General features: G+C 40.0%; 1 protein-coding gene across 10 annotated transcripts in view; it reads right to left on the bottom strand.

Moving 5' to 3' along the window:
• The window catches only part of LOC134226293 (liprin-beta-1), a 148,562-nt gene extending 144,428 nt beyond the window's left edge, over window positions 1-4,134 (bottom strand). For 3 of the 10 annotated variants that reach the window (XM_062706965.1, XM_062706966.1, XM_062706964.1), the window contains exon 1: window positions 3,741-4,128. The gene's annotated coding sequence lies outside the window, so the exon portion shown is untranslated. Of the gene's footprint in view, window positions 1-3,740 lie in introns of all 10 variants that reach the window. The other 7 variants (XM_062706973.1, XM_062706974.1, XM_062706971.1 and 4 more) reach the window with 6 other exon arrangements.
• Window positions 4,135-25,493: the final 21,359 nt, after the last annotated feature.

The following is a 25,493-nucleotide window of genomic DNA, read 5'->3' as shown; positions in this document are numbered from 1 at the left end:
ATTCTGTAAGCATTTTCAACAAGAAATAACGAGTACTGAGCACTCGTTTTGCCTTTCCAAGGCACAAACTTGTGAAATAAATTATAAAACCGGAAATTGAGTCCTATTTTATCACCCAAAATTCACAAGGGGTGATGAAATCAAGATATTACTGTGTTCTTTATCTGTGTATAGGGGTCGTACACTTATTATAAATGATTTTTTATTTATATGGTGCGTAAGAGAACGACAAACCCCCCCCCCCTCACCCACATTATGCTATTGAGTTCTCCAAAGTAAGAATCACCAACACTAATGTCACTGTGTACGATGTATAAAATAAAAGTGGGTGATAATCTAGTTGCAGCAAAACCTTACAAACACTTCGAGAGGAATACAACGAATCACGCACACTTCTATTCATTTGGAGAACTCAATGGAAAATTGATCATATTTATTTTTTTTTAGTTTAAAAGAGTATCAAAATTTGGAATGTGACTTTTCTTAGAGTAAATATTGAGATGAGAAAACACAAGTGGGGTTTGATTTTCAAATTTCTAGAACAAAGCTTACTATTCTATCAGTTTCCCTTAAACAAGAGACAATTTTGAACTAATTTTTGAAAGAAAATCAAAATAATCACATGGGACTCTTATGCGAATCCTGCCAGTATAATCACCTTTATAACCTGGTGCATCTTGAGTCTCGCTGAGTACATATATTTTGTTTTTAAAACGGCAAAATAAGGTTATGTCTGTATATAGCGCAGTGTTTCAACTTGCCCCGATATGTGGGGCAAGTTGAAACAATGTATATAAAAAATGATTTCAGTAAACAAAAGATTTAAAAAAAAGTTTGGTAAGTTTGCTTATTTTTTATGCATAATCTTTGGCCCGAACTAGCAAACACCACAAACGGATTCAAAATTTATCAAAGGGTGATTTTTTTACAGCTCTTCAAAGTTCAACTTTGAAAAAACCGTTTCAACTTGCCCCGGTGTACCTTATTAAAAACCTCATCTCTTCGTTAGTTTTCTAAACAAAAAAAAAATGTTAAGAAAATTATTTTGAGCTTTTTAGTGGAATGTCTTCAGTCTTCACTTGTCATAAGACGAGTTTGTACTGTCCCATTTAATTCCACCACTTGATTGTACCTTGACAGATACGTATTTCGATTTTAAGGTCACTCCTTACGGAATCCAAGTTTCAAAGTGCTCGCGTTTTCGGGGGCACACTACTTGATACGTAAGCAAAGCACAACTGTCATTTTTATTATTTAACGCATGCTGCGACGCAGCAAAGCTAAATCAACAAAAATGACAGTTGTGCGCCGCTTCCGTATCGAATAGTGTGCCCTTGAAAACGCGAGCGTGAAACGTGAATTCAGTGAGATGTTCTTAACAGTAAGGTCGTTGAAATCGAAATACGTAGCTGTCAAGATACATACAATCGAGTGGTGGAATTAAATGGGATAGTACAAACTCGTCTTATGACAAGGGTTTTTACGTTATTGAACAAAACACAGTACGTAGACGGACTCATCAAATTTCGGTTTCGAAAACCAGTTAAATTTCGCTGACTTTTTGCCTTTTTCGTACAACTAATTTGTACCGAAAGGCTATCATTTCACTCCGAAAACGAACTTTTTATAGAAGCCTCTGAGACCCATAGTATTATATACCAATCGACTCAGCTCGACGAGCTGAGCACATGTCTGTCTGTCCGTGTGTATGTGTGTGTGTGTGTGTGTGTGTGTGTGTGTGTGTGTGTGTGTGTGTGTGTGTGTGTGTGTGTGTGTGTGTGTGTGTGTGTGTGTGTGTGTGTGTGTGTGTGTGTGTGTGTGTGTGTGTGTGTGTGTGTGTGTGTGTGTGTGTGTGTGTGTGTGTGTGTATGTATACAAAAGCTATAAAAAACATTAGACAACTTTCCGTACAGAAATGAATTTTATAACGATCGGTCATTGCGTTTGAAAGTTATGAAGAAAATGGTACATCGGACCATATAAACCCCATATAAGGTAGGTGTCTTAACTAAATGCGAGAAAGGCACTACCAACGCTAGGTGGATTTTTGTGTACATAACGTTTCTCTTTGGCTTCGTAAAATAAATAAAATTACAGCATTTTTATCATTTGTTCACTGGAACAAAGACAGACTGTGCTTGAAAGTTTAGCAAAACTTTTGCTGAAATAAATTAGGAATCGACGCTCACAATGTTAGACACAGAAGATCGACCTCTTTGGATTAAGTAAGGCTTCTTTCCAAGATTAGAAAATAATTATAAGTTTTGATTTATAACTCAAATTCCGAACACTGGCGTATTAGCGCCCTAAAAATGCAATTTTCATCGGAGGTCCATACTGAGAAACAAGATTAGGAACGAATTCAAGCTCCCATGGAGAAAATTTCACGATCAAAACCAAAATGACCACACGATCAAAGCGAGTTTTCGGAATATGAGTCAAAACGATACTAAGTTTATTCTTTTTTCAATTTAACTGTAAAATGCTGAAATTGTTGCAGTGGTTTACAATTATCATGCTTTTATGATGTTTGCTTATTGAATGTTTAAAGTGAAGAAATAAGATACGGAAACCATGCTTCTTACATAAACTTGAAAACCATAATATGATTATTTATATTTAGCTACGACAGTAATTACATGATTCCAGATTGACAAATTTGCAATGAAAACCATAACCGTACCGTCCTCCAGCAACTCTTCTTTTTGCAAACTTCTCCAATTTTCGGGCCACCGACTTTGAACTCCTACAAATCTTTCCAAAACTAGTCACATCCGAGGCAAACGAAAGGCCCCAATTTAGGGCCGATGTCCACGTAGCGTTTTTTCAACGCTGCGTGCACGTGGCGTTGAAAAAACGCAGGTGTGCATCGGTGCGGCGACGCTGCGTTACCGCTTTTTCCCGATGCACACATGCGTCCTTTTAACGCCGTGTACACGCAGCGTTGAAAAGACGCTACGTGGGCATCGGGCCTTATCCGGCTCCCACGACTTTAATCTCCCTTAGCGTACAACGCCAACGAATCGACGACGACAATCACTCTGGATGTCGTTTCTCCCAATTAAAAACCGGCGCCCCGACCACCATTATTCCAATATGCCTCCCACCAAAGCTGCGGTTCTGGCGAGACTGGGTTTAAAGATTTTTTTTTGCCGGTTGCTACTCATTCGTACCCCGTTTAGGAGAGGAGATTTAATTGAATTATTTCTTCACGTGTAGCGAAACCACTGCTTCGGATCGAACTATGCCGTCATCGTCACCATCCTCATCAGCACATTAAAGCCGGTCGGTAATCGATTGGATCGTAAAGCTGGAACCGTTGCTTAATACGCATACGTCCCAAATGCACTTTGCCCTTCAGCGATTTTTTCTTCCATCACATAATCCCACTGCACTTCGCTGTAATCGCTTCGCTCAGTACCCTGCCACCAACAGAAATAAACGTGATTCTCCTTAATCATTTTCCAGCAATTTTTCATCGGCTTCTATCAGTCATCTCCAATCATTCACGCTTCATTTTCCACATATTGTTTGCAATCGAATCGCGTCGGATCCAATTAATTTCACTGATTTTGCAAACTTCTTGACTGGAACTTTTTAAAATCGACCACATGATCAATCAAACAGCTTCCACCGACGTCAGTGTGTTATTTGTTCTAATTGCCCAGTATTGGCCTGCATTCACAAACATACTGGAGAGAGCAGCAGCAGCAGCGGGGCGATAAGAAACGCAAATTAACCTGTTTTGTTTCTTCCGGAATAACAAAACGCACGCGCGCACGGTTCAAGCGCGGTGACTTGACGATCGATCCACACGGCGGTTCGTTTTCGGCGGTAGTTTTACCACTACTGAAAACCGTTTTTCTTCGGTGGATAGTAAATGGCTGGCTCCAATCTGGCGGGGGGTGGTCGCGAAAACGCGAAGAGAAGCAAGACGTGCGGCGCGAATGAACCGCGCCGGCGTTCTTAGCTGAGTTGGTCTCCATCGCGGCGCGGCTCGGCGCCAGCATTGAGTGTGGATTTTATGGAGACGCGCAAGAGTTGGAGTGAATCGAATGCACGGTGAGAAGAGAGATATCTTGGAATGTGAGATCGTATTCTTGGATAGTGAGAGAGCATGAGAAGCGGAGTGGACATCTGCATTCATTTAGGGTTGTTCAATTTTAGTCTGTCTGGAACTTGAGAATTTGATTTAGATTTTAGTATTTTAGTATTAATGTAACGTTTTTAAATGAAATGGCTTGAAATAAATAAAAAAAAGACTTGGAATAATTAAGAAAAAGGAAAGCAACCAACTCCCAAAGCGTTACATTCAAAAGAGAGGAATTTGAAAGACAGATGAGAATCCTTAATAACCGATCAGGAGGAATCTCTAATATGAAATAAAATAATGAGTTCTACCAGCCAAACTTTTTAACGACAGTATACCTTGTTTGAATAAAATCGATTACCATGTGATGGATCTAATCCGCGTGGGACATGTTCATCAAAAAAAAAAGAACCAGCAACGCCTGTGTTGGCATGTTTTATTACAGATACGGGAGAACTTTTCACCTAGTTTGGTTCTTTTATCCGTACAATAGTCCCTGCACACGAAGCTCCCTAAGCAATATAGGCTTACGAGGCTTATGCAGTGATGAAAGGGTCAATAAACCGACAACGCTGGGGAAAAAATCCACTAAAGTGCTGAATCCATATCATCCCCCGGCCCATAAAAGCCGGCCGGTTGATCCCAGGTCACGAGGATAAAACCACAACAGGTTGGCAAACAAACCACACAGACCGACCAACCTGCAAACCGACAACGACGACGACGCGACGACCGTACCGTACCCGTACGCTAAAGGTGTAGCCGGTCCCGTAAAATCCTTTCTAAATAGAGTTTTTTTTCCGCTCCTCGTCTCAGTTGGGTTTGTTTATCGCCAGTTCTAGTTCAGTGAGTGAAATGGCACCAGCCATCATTACCGTCATCATCCTTCCCGATGGATGGATGTCCGTCTTCATCGCTGCCATCGGGATAGGTGAGAACATCACGTGACCCACCTGCAGCATACTTTAGCATACCATACTTTTACAATGGAAATGAGGGTACTTGTGGTGTGAAATGTGTAAAGTGTAGTCATCGGTGTAGTTTGTCAAAAGGGTACAAAGCAACTAGTTTTACTTCTACAGTTATTCGTGCCTCCGAAAAAGTCTAAGGTTGTCTGAGGAAATCAGGGCATTCCTGAACACGCCACTGGGCGACGTAGTACCGGTACAGTTTGTGCGCTAATGGCTAGATCCAGGACGGAAGAAGGATTTTAATAATTAATGCTGGCATTCTGCAGACAGACCAACCAGCTACTTGTCGGCTAACCACACTAGACGGTGGTGGAGTACCTCATCTCTCCCCGTGAACGAACTGACTAGCAGCTCTGTGGAGAAATGTGGCTTGCAAACGTAGAAAATGTATGTCAGCCAGGACGACAAAGAAACATTGTAGGATGAGGGTGTGAAGTGTCTGCTGCTGAGTTGCTTTGTGGAAACAAACCTGATCATTCATTTCCATTAAGGTTCTGATTTCTAATCCTGACTAAGATTCTAAAAAGGCTTGAACATTGTTTAATTCTAGGAATTTCCCAATATCTCATTTAGAGGCACACGTCACACTGTTGTAACCAGCCGATTAATTGTTGCATTGCGGTGCTGCTATTCAAAATAAGTCACGCTGCTGACCTACAATATTTTCTCACTTTCAATACCATGTTATAACAACCAGTGTTGTGAAATGTCATTTACATGTCATTTGACTGTCATTAGAGGCGAATTTCACTAATTATTTATTTATTCAGTTATTTATTTTGTACGTACACTTTTAAAATATTTTTGATTTAATTAGTTTTTTCTAAAATAATTATATCAATTGTCATGAACATTTGTCTAATTGTATATTTTTCCTGAAATAGAGTATGCCAAGTATGCCACCATTGTTCTGGAAAATAAATTGATTTTCCGCCATTTTTTTTTAATTTTAGAGCTAATCCGTAAAGAATTCATCGGAAACTGCAACAGGTATTTCTCGGGATATTCTTTCATGGATGTTTTTGGAAAATCCATCTGAATTGACTTTGAAAATCTATCAGAGCATCAGAGTATGAAAATCTTCGGAGTATCTTTCAGCAAACTCTTTTAAAATTCTAGGAGGTCCTTTGGAATTCCGAGATCCTAACCGAGTTTTCAAGCTAGTAACTATTGATTTCCAATCATTTTTTTATACTTTTCACACTCATTTCAGCTTTAAAAATAAAACTATTGTGATAAGAAAATTATTTTGAGCTTTTTAGTGGAATGTTTTCACCTATCATAAGACGAGTTTATACAATCCCATTGAATTCCACCACTTAATTGTATCTTGACAGATACGTATTTCGACAAGTCGAGTCAAGTACGAGACACTGAAGACGGCCTTACTGTTGAGGTCGAAATACGTATCTGTCAAGATACAATTAAGTGGTGGAATTCAATGGGATTGTATAAACTCGTCTTATGATAGGGGAAAACTATTGTTTCAGTTTTTTTTTCTCAAAAAATACTCCTTCCTTTTAAAAACTTTGAAAAAAGTCAGAAGGACAGAAGGTAAAAAGGACAAAAGGTTGAAGGAAGAAAAGATCGAGTGCACAAAATTAAAAAATCTATAGTTCTGTACGCATGAAAGATACCAAATATATGAAAACAAGTTTGGGAACATGCTTTAAAGCAAAATCTAGCTTATAACAATTTCCAGAGAAGTACGTTCCATTCAATTTACGTGTTGTTATCTTTACAGAAACATATTTCGACCACAACTGTGAGGCCGTCTTCAGTGTCTTGACTCGACTTGAAGAAAACAATCGTAGCTTACACTATTTATACTACGCGAGGTACCTTATCTAATCTTAAATAGATTTCCAAACTATCAGCAACATAAAGTTTCCAAGGGGAAGAGACACTTCTTAAGATTCTAGTATTTGATGCCGTAATTAGATGATTTTCCTTATACATATGCTCTGCAACCTTAGATCTAAATTCGTAATGCAATCCCTTATTGTTTTCTCTTTTCGCCTTACTTACTTCCGCCATATATTCCTTGAACCTTACATCTAATGATCCCATAGATTTTTTTTCAAATTGAGAACAACTTATTTTATAATCGCCTAGCTAATTCAACATTTCTACTTTATCTTTCGTTGAACCCAATAAAGGCTGGAGTTGGTTGCTTCTACTGGAAAATACTAGATCGATGCCGAATTTCCTTGAACAAAGGCGTAGCTGGTTGGTTATGTGTTGATCATATGGAACCGGAACTCTTTTCAGCGTCTCGTCGATCGGTGTCGGCGTTGTAAGTCCATTTCGGATCCTTAGGATCCTTTCCTTCTTATTGATGATCGCTCGTATAGTCCTCTTCTGTTATCCGTTGATCTTCGCTGTTTCCAAAATGTGTTGTAGTTCCTTCGTTTTTCCTTCTTGATCAGGGATATCGTCTGCAGTCTGTGGATCATGTGATTAAATGTTGGCATTTAATGTTAATGTTAATACGAATGGTTCGATGTATATGGGATGACTCGCATGGTGCTCGTGGGCTTCCTGTAGATTTCGAAGCTCAACGTTGTATTTGCTTCCCTGATGACCAGTAGATCCAAGAAAGGTAGTTTACCTTCTTTTCCTCCTCGAAGGTAAATTTGATGTCCTTATGCACGTTGTTTATTGCGTCCAAAATCCTGGGTAGATCCTTTTGGTTGATGATGCTGAAAATGTTGTCAACGTATCTTCACCACTTCTCGGGTAGTATTCCTTGTTCTTGTAGGTTTGTCTCCAGAATCGCCATGAACAGTTCGCACAATAAACGGTGATAGCGGATTTCCATCGGTGCTCCTTTCGTCTGTTTGTAGTAGTTGCCACGAAATGTGAAGTAGTTCTCCGTCATGCATAGCCTTGCCAGATTTAGGTACATCTTCACCTTTCCTCGCCTTGTTGTTTCCGTCCTTTGTGTTAGCAGCCAATCCTCTAGAAGATTCAGTGCATTTTCTCTGGAACGCTAGGGAACAATGCCGCTACGTCGAATGAAACCATTATGTCCTCTTCTTCAATGTGTCCTGATTCCAACAGCTTCTGGGCAAACTTTTGGGTGTTGATGACTGACCTGCTGGTGAATGGTTTCGGCATACTTTGAAACTCCTTCATCAACCATTTGGCTATGTTTTCGATAGGGGAGCCCACCAATGAAACTATCTCTCGCATCTCCTTCCCGGGTTTGTGGATGTTTGGTAGTCCTTTAATCCTAGGTAGAAGGTTTCAGGCCATGAGGCTGAAGGCCATTTGGCCGAAGGTCATTAGGCCAAACGGTCATTAGGCCGAATGGCCATTAGGCCGAATTAGCAGAAAGAAGCAAAAAGTAAAAAATAAGAAGTTCTTTCTTCACCTTACCCTTTCTTCCTTCCTCCTTCTTGCATCTTCCTTTATGTATCTGTCTTCTTCCTTCTTTCTTCTTGCTTCTTCCGTCTTCCGTCTTCCTCCTCCCTTTTTCCTTCTTCCTTCTTCCATCTTCCTTCTTCCTTCTTCCTTCTTCCTTCTTCCTTCTTCCCTCTTCCTTCTTCCTTCTTCCTTCTTTTTTTTTTCTTCTTCCTTCTTCCTCCTCCCATCTTACTTCTTCCTTTTTCCTTCTTCCTTCTTCCTTCTTTGTTCTTCCTTATTCCTTCATCATTTTTCCTTCTTTCTTCTTCCTTCATCCTTTTCTCCTTCTTCCATCTTCCTTCTTCCCTCTTCCTTCTTCCTTCTTCCTTCTTCCTTCTTCCTTCTTTCTTCTTCATTCTTCTTTCTTCCTTCTTCCTTCTTTCCGTCTTCCTTCTTCCTTTTTCCTTCTTCCTTCTTCCTTCTTCCTTCTTCCTTCTTCCTTCTTCCTTCTTCCTTCTTCCTTCTTCCTTCTTCCTTCTTCCTTCTTCCTTCTCCCTTCTTCCTTCTTCCTTTTTCCTTCTTCCTTCTTCCTTCATCCTTTTTCCTTCTTCCTTCTTCTTTCTTCCTTATTTCTTCTTTCTTCTTCCTCCTTCCTTCTTCCTTCTTCTTTCTTCCTTCTTCCTTCTCTCTTCTTCCTTCTTCCTTCTTCCTTCCTCCTTCTTCCTTCTTCTTTCTTTCTTCTTCCTTCTTCCTTCTTCCTTCTTCCTTCATCCCTCTTCCTTCTTCCTTCTTCATCCCTCTTCCTTCTTCCTTCTTTCTTCTTTCTTCTTCATTCTTCCATCTTCCTTCTTCCTTATTCTTTCTTCCTTTTTCCTTCTTCCATCTTCCTTCTTCCTTCTTCTTTCTTCTTCCTTCTTCCTTCTTCCTTATTCCTTCTTCCTTCTTCCTTCTTCCTTCTTCCTTCTTCCTTCTTCTTTCTTCCTTATTCCTTCTTCCTTCATCCTTCTTCCTTCATCCTTATTCCTTCTTCCTTCATCCTTCTTCCTTCATCCTTCTTCCTTCCTCCTTCTTCCTTCTTCTCCATTCTCCTTCTTCCTCACTTCGCACTACTCATATCTCACTCCCTAGTTCTCATTCGGCCTAATGACCGTTCGGCCTAATGACCATTCGGCCTGATGGCCTTCGGCCTAACGGCATTCGGCCTAATGACCCAGCATCTAGGTAGAACCGGGTTTACTATCTTCACTCGAGCTTATTCGATGACTGCCTTACACTCCTTTATTGTTTTCTCCGTGAGTCTTATTAATCCTGGTTGCGGATCCTCCGTTGATTTTCGTCGTTATCTCTTCGTCGTAGTCCTGTTTATCCCTTACCACTACTGTATTGCGTAGTATACTGATTTTTCGTTAAGCTCCTTTAGAATCCTCCTCTCGTCATGCTTCGCTGTCCCTTGCCGTCCTTCTTTGATGGCAACTGCCACGATGTTCCGCGCTGTATTTTGATCCTGACTTTAACCTTTCTTTCTCTGACGTCTGTTTTTGAGGGCTCTCAAAAATTAACATTGCTGCAAAACCAAATTTTATGACCGATTTGTTCGTAGCAAGTTACATTCCACCCGGATGGACTCCAATTTTCGATTCGTTCCAATTTTCATATTAATCCAATTTTCGGATTTGGGTCAATCCAGAATCATCTTGATCCGAGACAATTGTCCCCGGCCATTTATAAATTTAGGTCAAAACAGATCGTGACACCTCAAACTTCATCACTTTACAAAGCAATGATAGAAATGATATTTTTAGGATTCCTGGGCCATTCGGATTCAATCCGGCCACATAGACCACAATAACTGAATCAATTTGAGTTAAAATACGCTGTGTGACACTTCAAATTTTAGGATTTCACAAAACACAGTGATAAAAAATATATTTTAGGGGGTTCCTAGGCCACATGTGTTCAATCTGGCTACTTCGGCCACAATCAGGAAGACCTGAAAAATTACCATTTCCTAAAATGATTCAAAACAAGACGTTTCACACCTCAAACTTCATGATTTTACAAACAAATGCTGCAAATAATAATTTATGTATCTGTTGCGAATTATCCGAAATAGGCCCTTTGGATCGAGTCGCCAACAAGTCGGCGCTTTAACATTTCAACGCGCTGCTTCGATTGCCAACTGTGACACGTTTTTAACCGATTGTGAAGGAAGACATCAGCAATATTATATGCAATGTGGAAGCGTACGAAGGGAAACAGAAATAGTGAATTCTATCCATATATTATCTAGAAATTGTACTAATTTCGTTAATTAGTGAATTTGTAGTATACTATTGGAAGATTGAGTTATAGCCCTAAACTCAACAGTCGTAGCTTAAATTAAACTAAAGTACTAGATTACTATCTAATTAGTACGTATACTTTGCTTAACTTCATATACCAACTCCGGGATTCGGACATATTGGAATTGTTGTAAGTGAGAAAACTAATTTTAGAGAATGTTGCGGAAAGCCGAACTACGAAAAAGTTCTCAAAAATTATAAAATCCAAGAAGATTCCGGACAGTTATGAGCAGTTCAGGAGCGCATCATGCAAATAACAGCAAGGTCTGCAGCTATCCGGACCACACCGAGGACATAGTGGCATGCGATATTTGCAAAACATGGTTTCACTTCACATGAGCGGGAATGCAGCCAACTATTTGCAACAAACCCTGGTACTGCGGATATTGCTCTAGCCAAGATGATGATACAAATAGTTCAGCAATATCGGTAAGTTCCAATTGTTCTAGTGCCCGCCTACAACTGAAGCAACTAGAAGACTGGAATGCGCTTGACGATCGCCTTCTACTGCAACAAGCTGAACGGGAGCGTTCCTATTTGGCCGAAAAGCATCAATTGGAGGCTCAAGTCCAGTCGGATAGAGCTTAGGGAAAGTATGTTAAGCTTTAGGAGCCGGCACAGCGTCAGAAGTCGTAGCAGTTATAGAAGTGAGGTTCGAACGTGGGTTAATCAAGCGATCAACACTACACCGAATGTTCAGCAAGCTGGCGCATCAACATCAACTCCCATCGTTTCAACGAAAACCGATCGAATGAAACCGTTCCAGCAAACTAGTTTACCAGCCCAAGCTGCTTCTGAACCAGGCCCTTATGTGGTAGTTCAGGAAATTGTTAATGCTCCTCAGACAACTGTACGCAATACTCTTCCTCAAACGACCGTTGCGCCAGCTGGATCACTGGTCCCCAGCAAACCATCTCAAACTGGCGCCGTAAGTTCCGAGCAAAGTTTGAAATCAAAACTTGCTGTCATGATGTCAATTATTTGATTACTCCAGTAGATCTCGTTTTGTATGGATTGAAGGTTAACACAGCAGAAATAAGAGCATATTTTTACACTGTGGAATCATACTGAAAACAAATTTAGCTGTCAATGAAATCAACATTATTACTATATTTGATATCATAAGATTCTAAATTTGATATCAAAATTAGCATCTGATTAGATTATTATTATGAGCATTCATAACAACAACAGCATATTTGTTTGCAGATTGCTCTTAATCTTCGAAAATAACACACTTTAGATAATTGATTGAAAAATTTGATGTAAAACTGCTATCATTATGTACTGAGGAATGCAGATTGAAGGCATGTTTAGATATCAATTTGTATTAAATAACAATTGACATCAAATTTGGTTTTCAATGTAATCTCAACAGCAGAGCTTAATATCAATTTGCTCTCATTTTGTTAACCGACTTTGCTCGGGTAATACTGCAATTCATGCATCTGCTCAAACAAATCCAGTTTCGCATCAGTCTACGGTCACCCAAGATCTTCAGGAACAACATCAATCGTATCCAACGGAACGACAGCCTTCACCAATATTTGAATCAGGTCTGAAGGAGTCAGCTTTACCAAGTGCGGAGTCGAAAAAAAGTGAAGTTTCTGTACAGCGGAATTCTAAAGGTCGATTCCAAGCAGATGCCAGAAATATGGAAAAACCAGCAAAAAGGATGTGGGGATGTGGCAGCAAGCTCAGCAACAACCAGGTGGCTTTCAAACCGACTTCCATCCACCGTCAACAGGGAATCGAAACGCTACATCGCAGCCAGCTGTTCTTGTACAGTGGCCCCAGAATGCTAATGTTAGCAAAGCAGCAAATCATCATCAGTTCTCAGTGTTAAACCAGCATCCAGTCCAATCGCCATTCAACGCTCCTCATCGGATCAGCGACTATCAGCAGACGTATCCCACAGGATGACAAACAGTTCCAATACCAGCTTGGATGACTCAAAAAGCAACAAACCCATTGCTGAATACGGTTGAAGAAACGTCCACTAGAGCCGTCCAACAAAATCAAGGAAATGGTCTTCAACAGACGCTTCCGGGTCAAGTCTCGAGCTTCCATCCGGTATCCAACATGGAAAGCGTCTTGGGTGCGCAGCAGTTGGCTGCACGTCAAGTGGTATCGCGTGAGTTTCCTATATTTTCGGGGGATTCTCTCGAGGGGCCGATGTTTATAAATGCAATGTGTGGAATTCAACCGGACGAGAACCTTGCCAGGCAGCAAAAAAACTTTAACACGCCAAGTGTATTTCAAGTGTCAACGGCGGTCCAGGTTACAGCATTTCGGAAGTGCAAACAGCTCCTAATCTGGGCCTACCACAGCAAAGCTTAAACTACGAGGAACTCTGCAAGCAATTGAAAGGACTTCCCATACGAAGCTTTTACAATGTAATACATACCTCGAATACTTATAGGACTGGATAATGCAACGCTAAAGATAACGTTGGGCAAACGAGAGAGACGCAGCAAAAAACCGATAGCAACTAAGCCAAGACTTGGGTGGACCATCTTCGGAGGTGGAGTAAAAGCAAAGCAACATACCGGTCGCGTGATGTTTCACAAGTGCAACTGCAAGGCGGATGAAACACTCCACAGTCTAGTTAATGATTAAGTTGCTGTGGAATCCATCGGAGTGAGACCTATTTTGCCCTTGAAGTCTCCTGAAGATAAACATGCTAGACAGATGTTGGAATAGTTTACAAGACGAACCGATTCCGGAAGATTCGAATGCGGACTGTTATGGAAAACGACAAGTTCGCAGTTCCTAATAGCTATCAAATGGCAGGACGTCGCCTTGTTTGCATGGACAGGAAACTGGCCAAGGATCCAGCACTTCAAATAAAAGTCGTTAAGCAGATCGAGAGCGCGGTTATGCGCACGGAAAAAGAGCTGCAAAATTGCAAACCACATCGGATCTGGTATCTTCCCTTGGAAATTGTGCAAAACCCACACAAGCCAAGGAAAGTACGCATTGTTTGGGATGCAGCGGCACGGGTAGGAGAGGTATATCTCCACTCTATGCTACTGACAGGTCCAGATCTGCTGACTCCACTGCTGAAGGTCTTATGAAGGGATGCAGTCAAAGACAGTGTCGTAGCCTTACAAATCCTCGCTCTGAAATCAGCGGAAAATTTGTCTTCAACTTCGAAAATTGGAAAGCGTGCTTACGCTCCAAGAAATGAACACTGAATCATCACCGTTTATTTTCATTCGAACAATCTAGCATTCCCTGTCAGCCTACTGAGATTGAATTTCAAATTTCTTCTCATTAGCTTCTAAGTGTGCTGGCATTTCAAATACCTACTACGATTGAATTTCAAATACTTTATCATTATTTTTTATTATTGTCATTTTAAAATAGTTTAGTTTATTTCATTATTTTTATCGTGAATCCAAAGTAACTAAAAATACGAATGCTTTTTTCCGACTCACTTTATTCTCCACAGACAGTACCTAGCGGTAGGAGATGTGCGTCAAATGATACACAAAATATTGGTAAAGCAAGTGAATGACAATCTCATGCATTGCGCAACGAGTGAAGAACACAAATTCGAAGTAGTACGGGGAGGTTTGTCCAGATGCAGCATCGGAGATTATCAACAACACCTACGTTGACCATTTCTTGGATAGCCGTGGTACAATAGAAGAAACAGTGCGTATTGTAGAGGAGGTTCGATGGATTTTTTGCGGAACTGGGAACTGGCAATCCAACTCAGAGGAGTTTCTTCGACGGATCGGGGTAGACGTCGATGAGAAAATGAAACACTTTTCAGTGTAGAAGTCTACTGTTTCAGAACGTGTCCTTGGTATGTCTTGGGACCCCAAGAACAATGTATTCAAATTCACCACACAGTTTCATGATGATCTCAATCCTTTAGTAACCGGCCATGTCGTTCCCACCAAAAGGCTGAGTTCTGAGGATAGTTATGAGCCATTTTGATCCAATGGGGATCGTAGCCACCTACACAGTGCATGGGAAAATATTATTCCAGGACGTGTGGAGATCTAGAGTTCAATGGGACGATCCTATTGCGGAAGAAGATTATGGGGCCTGGCAGCGTTGGGTGAAATTGATTCCAAATCTGGCGGAGGTGCGAATGCCGAGGTGTTACTTCCCGAACTACAGCCCACGCAGTCTGGACACCTTGGAGCTCCATGTCTTCGTAGATGCTAGTTTGTTGGCCTACTGTGCTGTAGCTTATTTCCGGATTGTCGACAGTGGTGTTCCAAGGTGTACTCTAGTAACGGCTAAAGCTAAGATAACACCTCTGAAACCTCGATCAACACCGACGAATGAAGTGCCGGAGTGATCGGAGTGAGGCCGCTCAAGAGTGTCCAAGAAAACCACTCCATTCCAGTACAAAAACGGTACATGTGGACCGACTCAACAACTGTGTTAGCCTGGTTGAGAGCTTGCAAAAGGAAGTACTGACAATTTGTGGCATTTCGAATAGCATGCAGAAATTCAGTCGCAGACGAAAATAGAACAATGGCATTACGTTCCTTCTAACCTGAACTTTGCTGATAAGACGACCAAATTGGGGAATGGGCCATGCTCAATCCCGAACTACGAAAAAGTTTGCAACAGTATCCAATCTGAATGACCTGCAGAAAGGCCATATTCTAAATTGAGTCAAAGCCGTCGTGTAACACCTCAAACTGCAAGATTTCATGATGATATTTTCAGGGCTCCTGGGCCACTCTGGCTCGATCCGGCCAAATCAGCGACAATCTGAAGAGCCTACGGAATGGCCATTTTCTAACTTGAATCAAAACAGTTCGTGTGACATCGCAAGCTTCATGATCTTACAAAACAATAATGATGGAATTTAGGTCATTGAAATCAAGCGTACTCTAGACGGATTAAACACAAGTCGCCGAGAAACTCTGAAAATAATATTTCCATCATTGCTTTGAAAAATCGTGAAGTTCGTGGTATTACACGAAGTGCTTTGCCTCAATTTGGAAAATGGATATTCCACAGATCCATCGGATTGTGGCTGATGTGGCCGTATTGAATCCGAGTGATTCAGGAACCCTTAAAATATCATTCCCATTACTGATTTGTAAAATCATGAAGATTGTAGATTGGAGATGTGTGTGGTTTGACCAAGATTTGTAAATGGTCACTTTTTCGGAGATTGACCCAAAACTAGGATCCATTAGGCTGGAATGGAACTTGACGGGTAGACGATAATAGCTTAACAACAGTAAAACGTGATATTGATAACAAAACATGATATGAACTTGTTTGAAATAAGAGTGAAAATAACAAGCGAAAATAACAAAATTTTACACAGAAAAATCATAAAAATATCATTAACAAGAACTTATCAATACCTTGAGCTTTTGGTTTGTTCTTGATAATAGCAAAACCTGATATTTTTATGATATTTCGATGCATTTTTTTTGTTATTTTCGCTTGTTATTTTTACTCTTATTTTAAACAAGTTCATAACATGTTTTGTTATCAATATCACGGCTTCTACCTGGGAATCGGTCTAGAAATATGTTTTTTTCAGCGGGACGGAAAGGTTTATAAATTTACCGGCCACCAAGCATGCATTAATTGTATGATTTTTATCAGTTCTCGCCTGATCATGGCCCAGATGTCAACTAATGCATGAGATTTTAAATTGTATGTCAAGGAAAATTATAATCCATGCCCAAAAAATATTCCAATTCGAAAAAGATGCCCCTGACCGGTACGCAAATACAACCTGCTTTCTCAACCGTGCCTATCTGATGTTCTGTAGCAATCTTCTGATCCGTATTTTATTGATTTGTAGATTTTTTTTCTTGCTTCACGTATCGATTTGGGTCTCATATTGCCAAAGCAAACAAGACATCTCTTTCCGATATTCTGCGACAAGATACATCTTTGCGTGTGTGAGCCAACCCAAACCCAACTCAGTAAATTAAAGTGAACTTCGTCTCTGGTCTTTTCGTTCGTGGCGTAAATATGGAGCATGTTTGATTAAGTTAACCGCCGCCACTCTCGAGACACAATGAATACTTCTCTCGCGTGTGCCCGGCTCACGACAGAAACCCACATGAACTGCACACGATGCAAGTGTAGTTCATCGCATTTTGAATTTCTGCGGTAAGAAGTTCGGTCGGTGCATCGGGACGGGCAAGCCGGACGGATCTCAATCGACGATGTCGATAGCGATCTTAACTTTGTGATGAGAAAGCGCTTCTCGGGGAAGAGCTTAATGGACCGCGCGTGTATGGATCAGATCAGAACAATCTATTTAGCACGCGATGCTCCGACAGGGCTGGCTGCCTTGACTTGGTTGGATACCGAACGATGCATCGATGGATGGAAACCGCAGCCTGACATAAGTGAGGTCGATTGGGTGCTGCACATTCGATACGAAGTAAAACTTGAAGCGGGTACGTCTTGTGGTCGTGACTTACTGCACCGGGTGATTTATTTACGTCGTGGCATTCGATTGACACGCGGGAACCGACCGCACCGAAACTGGATCCGATCGAAGATTAAGTTTTAATGCAATTTCCTGACGGATGCTGCAGGGTTGCGTGATTGTGTTCCTCAATCGAAACTTCTTATGTAAGTAGTTAGAAGGGTAGTCGTGAGGATATCTGCGGTCACGTGAATTTCGTCGTTTCTCAGTCGACTGCTTTCGTTCATCCTTTGTTCGGTTGGGTAATCTATTTTTCTTCCCGTGGATTCAATTCCACTTGAGGAAAACACAATCCACTAACAGTGAGTCTCTGCCATTCTTACTGGACTGCGGTGATTGCCAGTCAACGTTTTTCAAACCTCACCACACAAGGAAAGTTAAACAGTTCGATTCGATAACGATTCCCGCTCCAAGGCACGTTGACAGCCAGACCCACGCCACGCCACGCCGCGTACGTATCCTATCTTTCTGTTTTCCTCCCATATTATTTTTCCATTAGTTTTCAAACTGTCTTGCTTCCGTTTTGCGTCGTCTCTGATTCCGGACTCGGAATCAGCCAACACCGAGTCTGACTGGGCACAAAAAAGGGATACACTAGCCGATCATTTGTCATCGGCGGTGGGGACTTTGAAAATCGAATGGAAAAGTGCTCGGATTGTCCCAACGATGGAACAGGGATCTAGTTGCGATGAGGTGTCAAAGTGAATTTATTACTCTTAGTACAGATTTTTTTTGTGCGCCACCTCATATTTGCGTTGAGTGTAAATTGTGATACATTGCCGCGTTTAATGCGATCCAGCGCTACATTGAGTGAATCCAGCGCACAATTTTGTGCATTCGAAGCGTGTGAAAGACATAAATTTTCGATTGGCGAAAGAGATGCAGTTGAAAATGGGTCACCGTTTGGAAGTAGAAAGAACGGATTCAATAAATTTAATTAAAGAAGCGCTATAAATTTGAACATTGTCATTTGACTGTATTCGGTATTTGCCTCTGTTTGAACAAAGGAGCACATGTGCAGATTGTAGATCTCTCAACTGTTGGAAAACCTTAATATGTTTTTGTTTGAGTGAAATTTAAAACTCCGTTGCATTAGAAGTGAACAGTTTTGACCACTATTTGGTTTTTATAAATGCAGTGATTTTTTCATGAATCGAACGTTTTTAAGAAAGCCCACCAAGCTATGATAATTGCATTTCAATTCTAGAACTCCAAAATCTTAGAACTTCAATCATTTTTACAAAAATATGTAATACAAATTGAAATTGAATACCATTGGTGAAACTAGCCCCGATGCCTAGGGGGGGCTATAGCCCCTGCATCTATTTTCTCTATTTTGAGCTTCTTTTAAAAAATTCTCCAACATTTTACCACCTCATTAAGTTATCTTAGTGGTAATGTGATAAATACGGTCCAACTACCTAAGGCATTTGCTGATCAATCACTCTCATCCATATTCTTTTTTCTCAAGCACGTGTTTTCTGTTGTAGCCCACAATATCGAAGTGTGTTTGTTTACCATCCGATGATTGCTACAACGACTCAAATTGATAGCGTATCATGGCTATTGCGTCTAAGTGTAGTAGCGCTCGGCTTTGTCCTGCACACTCAAAGGACAATATGTGACGGATCGCCGTTAAGTTTCCACCGGTAAGCAGTGGATATTTTTGCATATTTTAAAAATAATCTATGAACACCAAATGAAAAAAATAATAATGCAACATTTCTCAAGGGATTCCGACGGAAATCCTCCAAGCATACCGTAGGGAACCTCCAGGGATTCTGAAAGAAATCCACAAGGGAATGTTCCAGAGCTTTCGACGGGAGTGTTCCAAGGATTCCAATGAGAATCTTCTAAGGATCCCCCATCCTCTAGGATTTCCAGCGTGAATGTTCCAGGGATTTCGTAGGCGATGGTCCAGTGATGTAAAAGCAAATCGTCGAAGGATTCCAAGCAATATGTCGAGGGATTCGAAGCAAATTGTCGAGGGACTCCGAATTAATCCTTCAGGGATTCCGATCAGAATCCTTAAGCGATTCCGAAGAGAATCCTCCAGGAATGTTGAAGCAAATCGTTGAGAAATTTCGAAGCAAATCATCAAAGGATTTCGAAGCAAATCGTCGAGTAATTCTGAAGCAATTCGTCGAGGGTTTCCGAAGTTAATTGTCGAGGGAGTTCAAACTAAAGCTTCGAGGAATTCCGAAGCAAACCGTGAATGTTTTTCGAATCGAATCGTTGAATGATTCCGAAGCTTCCTGATTCTGATTCTTGAGGGCTTCCGTGGCAAAACGTCGAGAGATTCCGAAGCAAATTATCAAAGAATTTTAAAGCAAATCGCTGAATGATTCCAAGGCAAAACGTCGAAAGACTCCGAATTAAATCTTCAAGGGACTCCGAAGCAAATCGTCGAAGTATTCTGAAAAAGATCCTCAAAGGAATTCCGAAGCAAATCTCCGAACGATTACGAAACAAATCTTTGAACGAATCTGGAGGAATTCCGAAGCAAATCAACGAAAAATTCTGAAGCAAATCTTCCATGGATTATGAAGGGTATCCCCCACAGATTTCCAAGGGTACCCCTCAACGATTCAGAATACTTAGATGATACTGAAAGGAATTCTTCAGAGATGAGAATTCTTCTCGGATTCTGACGGGAATTCCTCTCGGATTCTGATGAGAATCCTACTCGGATGCTGATGGGAATTCTGGAGATTATCCTGCTGCTAGGCAAGCGAAAGTCTGCTAGAACTGTAACTCCAATCCGTTAAGGTTGATATTTTGGTGGCTCTCCGTTGTTGTTCATATTAAGCTTACTTTGATGTTTTCAAATCAATTATACCGTGGGGCATCGAAATCCGTACACTTAAGCACCTTAGTATATGAAAAAGTAATTAGAAAATAGGAATCGGATGTGAATAAAACGATTGTCATTGACACAGGCGCATGAAGGCTTCTACTTTTGAAGTGTTTCATATTTACTCATTAAAAACTACGAAAAACATGATAAAATAATGAATTAAATCAACTACTCCTGACTCGAAATCCGTCCACCGTGGACGGATTTCGAATCAAAGGATCAAAATCCGTACAGCTATTTCTTAACTAAATATTTAAATTGAAACAGTCTGATTGACTAAACTACCACTGTAAATAGTTCGATACGCACCTTGAGAAGCGATCCCTTCGATTTGTATTCCGCTTATCTTATGTAATGATTTGCAATTAGCAATTAAAACACAGTTACTTTTGGTGCAATTATGCTCTACCCGAAAACAAAATGGCGGCACAAACTCCGCGTTTGGTGGGTGGAGATTTGTTTTTGATTTTTGTTGTTTTAATTTCAAAGCCTTTTTTCCAATTCTATGTCCTAAAAGCTTACTGTCAAGTATCTGAACAGGATAAGATAAATTATTTCTACATTAACTACCTTTAACCTCCTTTAATTTATTGATATCTCATGAGGTGGACGGATTTCGGTGCTGTACGGATTTCGGTCCCGCACGGTATATTAGGAGAGGAAAATAAAATTGACACTACCGTGCGGGACCGAAATCCGTACAGCACCGAAATCCGTCCACCTCATGAGATATCAATAAATTAAAAGAGGTTGAAGGTAATTAATGTAGGAATAATTCTGTTCAGATACTTGACAGTAAGCTTTTAGGAAATAGAATTGGAAAGAAGGCTTTGAAATTAAAACCACAAAAATCAAAAACAAATCTCCACCCACCAAACGCGGAGTTTGTGCCGCCATCTTGTTTTCGAGTGAAGCATATTTGCACCAAAAGTAACTGTGTTTTAATTGCTAATTGCAAATCATTACATAAGATAAGCGGAATCCAAATCGACGGGATCGCTTCTCAAGGTGCATATCGAACTATTTACAGTGGTAGTTTAATCAATCAGGTTGTTTCAGTTTAGATATTTAGTTAAGAAATAGCTGTACGGATTTTGATCCTTTGATTCCAAATCCGTCCACGGTGGACGGATTTCGACTCAGGAGTAGTTGATTTTATTCATTATTTTATCATGTTTTCGTAGCTTTTAATGAGTAAATGTGGAACACTTCAAAAGTAGAGGCCTTCATGCGCCTGGGTCAATGACAAACGTTTTATTTACATTTTATGCCTATTTTCTAATGACTTTTTCATATACGGAGGTGCTTAAGTGTACGGATTTCGATGCCCCACGGTAATTGCCATAAGAGACTGACAATCTTTTCCATCTCCGTGATCGACATTGAGAATGAAATTTGGTTTAGTTGGGAATGGAATGTATAAGAAACGTTGGTAAGCGGCGAAATAGTTCATTGTACGACACTTATTCAAAGACCCCAAAGCTAACACCGTGTTTGTTTCAAAAATACATTCTATGGGATATCGTGCGCCCTCTATGTGCAATACACTAATACGCGATTACATATCCCATCGCACACTCCACACACTGTAAATTTGTTAAAGAACTGCCCATGAAATAAAGAAGGAGAAATCTCTGAGAAATGTTGAAAAAGCTAGATTTTGCTTTGAAAGCATATTTCTAAACTTGTTATCGCATATTTTGTCTCTCTTATGTATGCAAAATTTAATATTTTTAAATTTTGTTCTGTTGACCTTTTGTCTCTTCGACACTTCCATTTATGGTGCGTGACGTGGTTCATATCCTATTTTATCTATTTGACTAATTTTGTGACGCATTCAATAACTGTTCTTTTCAAGTATTTAACCGTAACACGCAATACTAGATGGGTTATATATTTTTTCAAATGGTTCCTGCTCTTGTTCCTGCTCCATTTGATCCATGAAATCAAATCAGATATTCCTTCAATAACATTGCGTTTCAGGTCATCCAAGAACTCCCTGTAGGTCTTAAAATCCACACACGTAATCGAAAGTTTGTTAATTTTTTTAAAAGTAGTTCATGCTATTTTGAAATATTAAACCAAATTAAATTCACCCTCAATGGCTGTTCCTTTCCAGATACTCCAAGAATTACTGGAATATAGGCCTTGGATCTACACGTGTAACAAAAGATCCGTTATTTAAATGGTTAATGCTCTTTTTAGTCCGTACTCCTGGATACGCATTCAATGACTTTGCCATTCCAGGTCATCCAAGAATTTCCTGAAGTATGGGTCTTAAAATCGACATGCGTCGCAAAAGAACAGTTTTCTCTTTGAACAATGGTTTGTGCCCTTTTTTATTCAAAGATTTAAATTGGATAGCTCTTTATCAAATGTTTCGCTATAAGTTAGCCATTCTCTGGAGCACATGACTCAAGTTCTACACGCATAACCAGAAGTCTCTAAAAGCTTCTAAAAATGGTTGATACCTTTGTGATATACCGTCGTCGGGGGTGACAATGGGTTAAATGGGGGTGAGAATGGGTCACTGTTTCATCTACTTAGAATGTGTGTAGCATGGATTAAATGTATCTGAGGGCAAGAAGACTAAAATATAAAAGATCTTTTTGAACGATTTTGCTGCCGGTGAGAGCGATGACCCATTCTCACCCCCCAGACCCATTGTCACCCCCGATGGTGGTATATAAACAAATCGATATACCTTCAACTATTGATGCATCCCACTTCAACAAAGAATTCCCTGAAGTACCGTGGAGCATCAAAATCTGTACACTTAAGCACCTTAGAATATGGAAAAAAAATCACTAGAAAATAGAAATTGAATGCAAAAGAAACTACTTTTGAAGTGTTTACCATTTACACATTAAAAACTGCAAACAATATGATAACATAATGAATTAAATCAACTCCTGAATCGAAATCCGTCCACCGTGGACAGATTTCGAATCGAAGGTTCAAAATCCGTACAGCTTTTCTAACTAAATATTTCAATTGAAGCAGACTGATTGACTACTACCACTGTAAATAGTACAATACGCACCTTGAGAAACGATCCCTTCGATTTGTATTCCGCTTATCTTATATAATGATTTACAATAAACAATTACAACACAGCTACTATTGGTGCAATTATGCTCTATCCGCAAAAAAATGGCAGAAGAAACTTCGCGTTTGGTGGGTGGCAATTTGTTTTTGATTTTTGTTGTTTTAATTTAAAAGCCTACTTTCCATTTCAATCCCTTAAGAAGGGCACTCCTCACGGAATTCAAACTTAGAAGTACTCACGTTTTCTAGGGCACACCATTTAATACGGAAGCAACGCAGAACTTTCATTTTTATTATTTCACGCATGCTGCGACTCAGCAAAGCAGAAATAATAAAAATTACAGTTGTGCATTGCTTCATTGTTAAATGGTGTGCCCTTGAAAACTCGCACACTTCTGGGACTGGATTCCGTGAGGAGTGTCCTTAAAAGCTTACTGTCAAGTATCTAAACAGGATAAGATAAATTATTTCTAAATTAATTACCTTCAACCCTCTTTACTTTATGGATATCTCTTGAGGTGAACGGATTTCGGTGCTGTACGGATTTCGGTCCCACACGGTATGGGCTTTCAACTCCTTGAGAGCCGTTAGCCTTTTTTGATCGTTCATGCTGATTGTGATCTATAGAATTGAATTGGATGAACACTCAACGATTTGTATTTTCCAGTTCATTCAAAAATTCACTGGAGTTTGGGCCTCGAGGTCGTCACGCGTATCCAGTGGGCTGTTACCTCTTTTGTAACTGGTCCTTTTCTTGGATGGCGTGAAATGGAACATGCATTCCATGTATATCCAATTTGGTTCAAATGATCACTAAGAGCATTTTCTGAAAGGAGCAAATAGATTTTTCGTTACGCGTATTTAACTTGAGGCATGTAGTCCTATTTTTGGAATTTCTGGATAGCCTGGAATGGAACATGGTCACTAGGAGTGTGCTTAATTTAAAAAACAAAAAAGGCGTTTCGTTAGTCGTATTGACCTTCAAGTTCTTGGAATGGAATGAAACACATGTTAAAAAAAGACAAAACCACCACAGACAAACAGACATAACACTAATCAAGTTTCCATCGTTCACTGATTTACTGGTCAATTCAAATAATCATTAATTGGCCAATCGATCACTTGTGGCGCACGCATCGTTTTTGCTCGAGTTTGATGTTTGCTCACTACCACCATCTGGTTCGTGATTTGCCCAACTAACTGAAATCAACAGATGCCGTTAGTGTTTGAACGACGATGAATTTGGTGGGTAAATGTTCAACGTGTTATGTCTGTTTATCTGTGGAACCACAGTCTTCGACCAGAGGTTGCACAGACTAAACACTAAGTTAAGTCTTAACATCTAGCATGAGACAACGGACAGAACATTCACACAACACCCAGTGGACCAGTGGAGAACTTTTCGCTTTATGACAAGTTTTCTTTTTACCAGGGCGGGAATCGAACCCGCACTCCACAGTACGTGCGTCTAAACGATTGACGTCGCTAACCGCACGGCCACGAAGCCCACATGTTGAAGGCATGTCCTATTTGATTAAATAATCGCTAGGAATAATAATTTTTGGATAGATTGCGTAGATGCCTGAAAGCCTAAACATATTCATTTCTTCGTTTTACTTGTCATAGTTACAAAAAAATGTTATAATAGTTACATATTCAATATTTTGTTCTAAAACACATCGAGAAGAAGAAGTTCTGAAATGCTTATTAAACATGTTCCGATTTCCATCAAATCTTCAAACTCCTTCTACCTTCGAAAAATTCCTACAGACGAGAACACCGCTTGAACTGGCTTCTATGGTCCTTATTAACGGCTCAACGTAGAGTACAAAGAGGACCAAGGGGAAGGTGGGGAGACTTGATCCCCGGGTAGACTTGATCACCCCCTGTTTTATCGAGAGTAGTTTTGTAGTTTTGTTCTAACGTATTTTTTAGTATAGATCCTCTGACAAATGACCTTTATGTGATGAGTTATTTTTTGGATTTACAACCTTATTCATTCTGCAGGGCGGTTTGTATGTTTTGACCTTCCTAAACATTTTTTTATTTGCCACGCAAAATTTGAACAACTTTTCATAACAATGACCAAATGCTTTCATTTTTTTCACAGCACAAATTCAATAACAAAAACAGTTCATGGATACGTACAGCAATTCGAAAATTCCGCGTATTTTGAAGGAAAAATAAATCTAACCTAATAAAACCTTTCCAATTTTATCAAAGCAAGTTCTTGGAGAGGGATCAATTTACCCCGAATATTTTGAAAGTTGATTTATAACAGCATTCCAAGAAATGGTTTGTGTATCAATAACAACAATAATTTAAGGACTGATGATTGGATTGGAATGTTTGGAGTGAGAAAGCCATTATGAAGAACCTTCGAAGTGGCTGATCCATATAG

Source organism: Armigeres subalbatus, chromosome 3 (genome assembly GCF_024139115.2).
Source record: "Armigeres subalbatus isolate Guangzhou_Male chromosome 3, GZ_Asu_2, whole genome shotgun sequence".
Classification (NCBI taxonomy): domain Eukaryota; kingdom Metazoa; phylum Arthropoda; class Insecta; order Diptera; family Culicidae; genus Armigeres; species Armigeres subalbatus.
The sequence above is the reverse complement of the archived record's forward strand: the minus strand, read 5'-3'. Positions and strand labels throughout refer to the sequence as shown.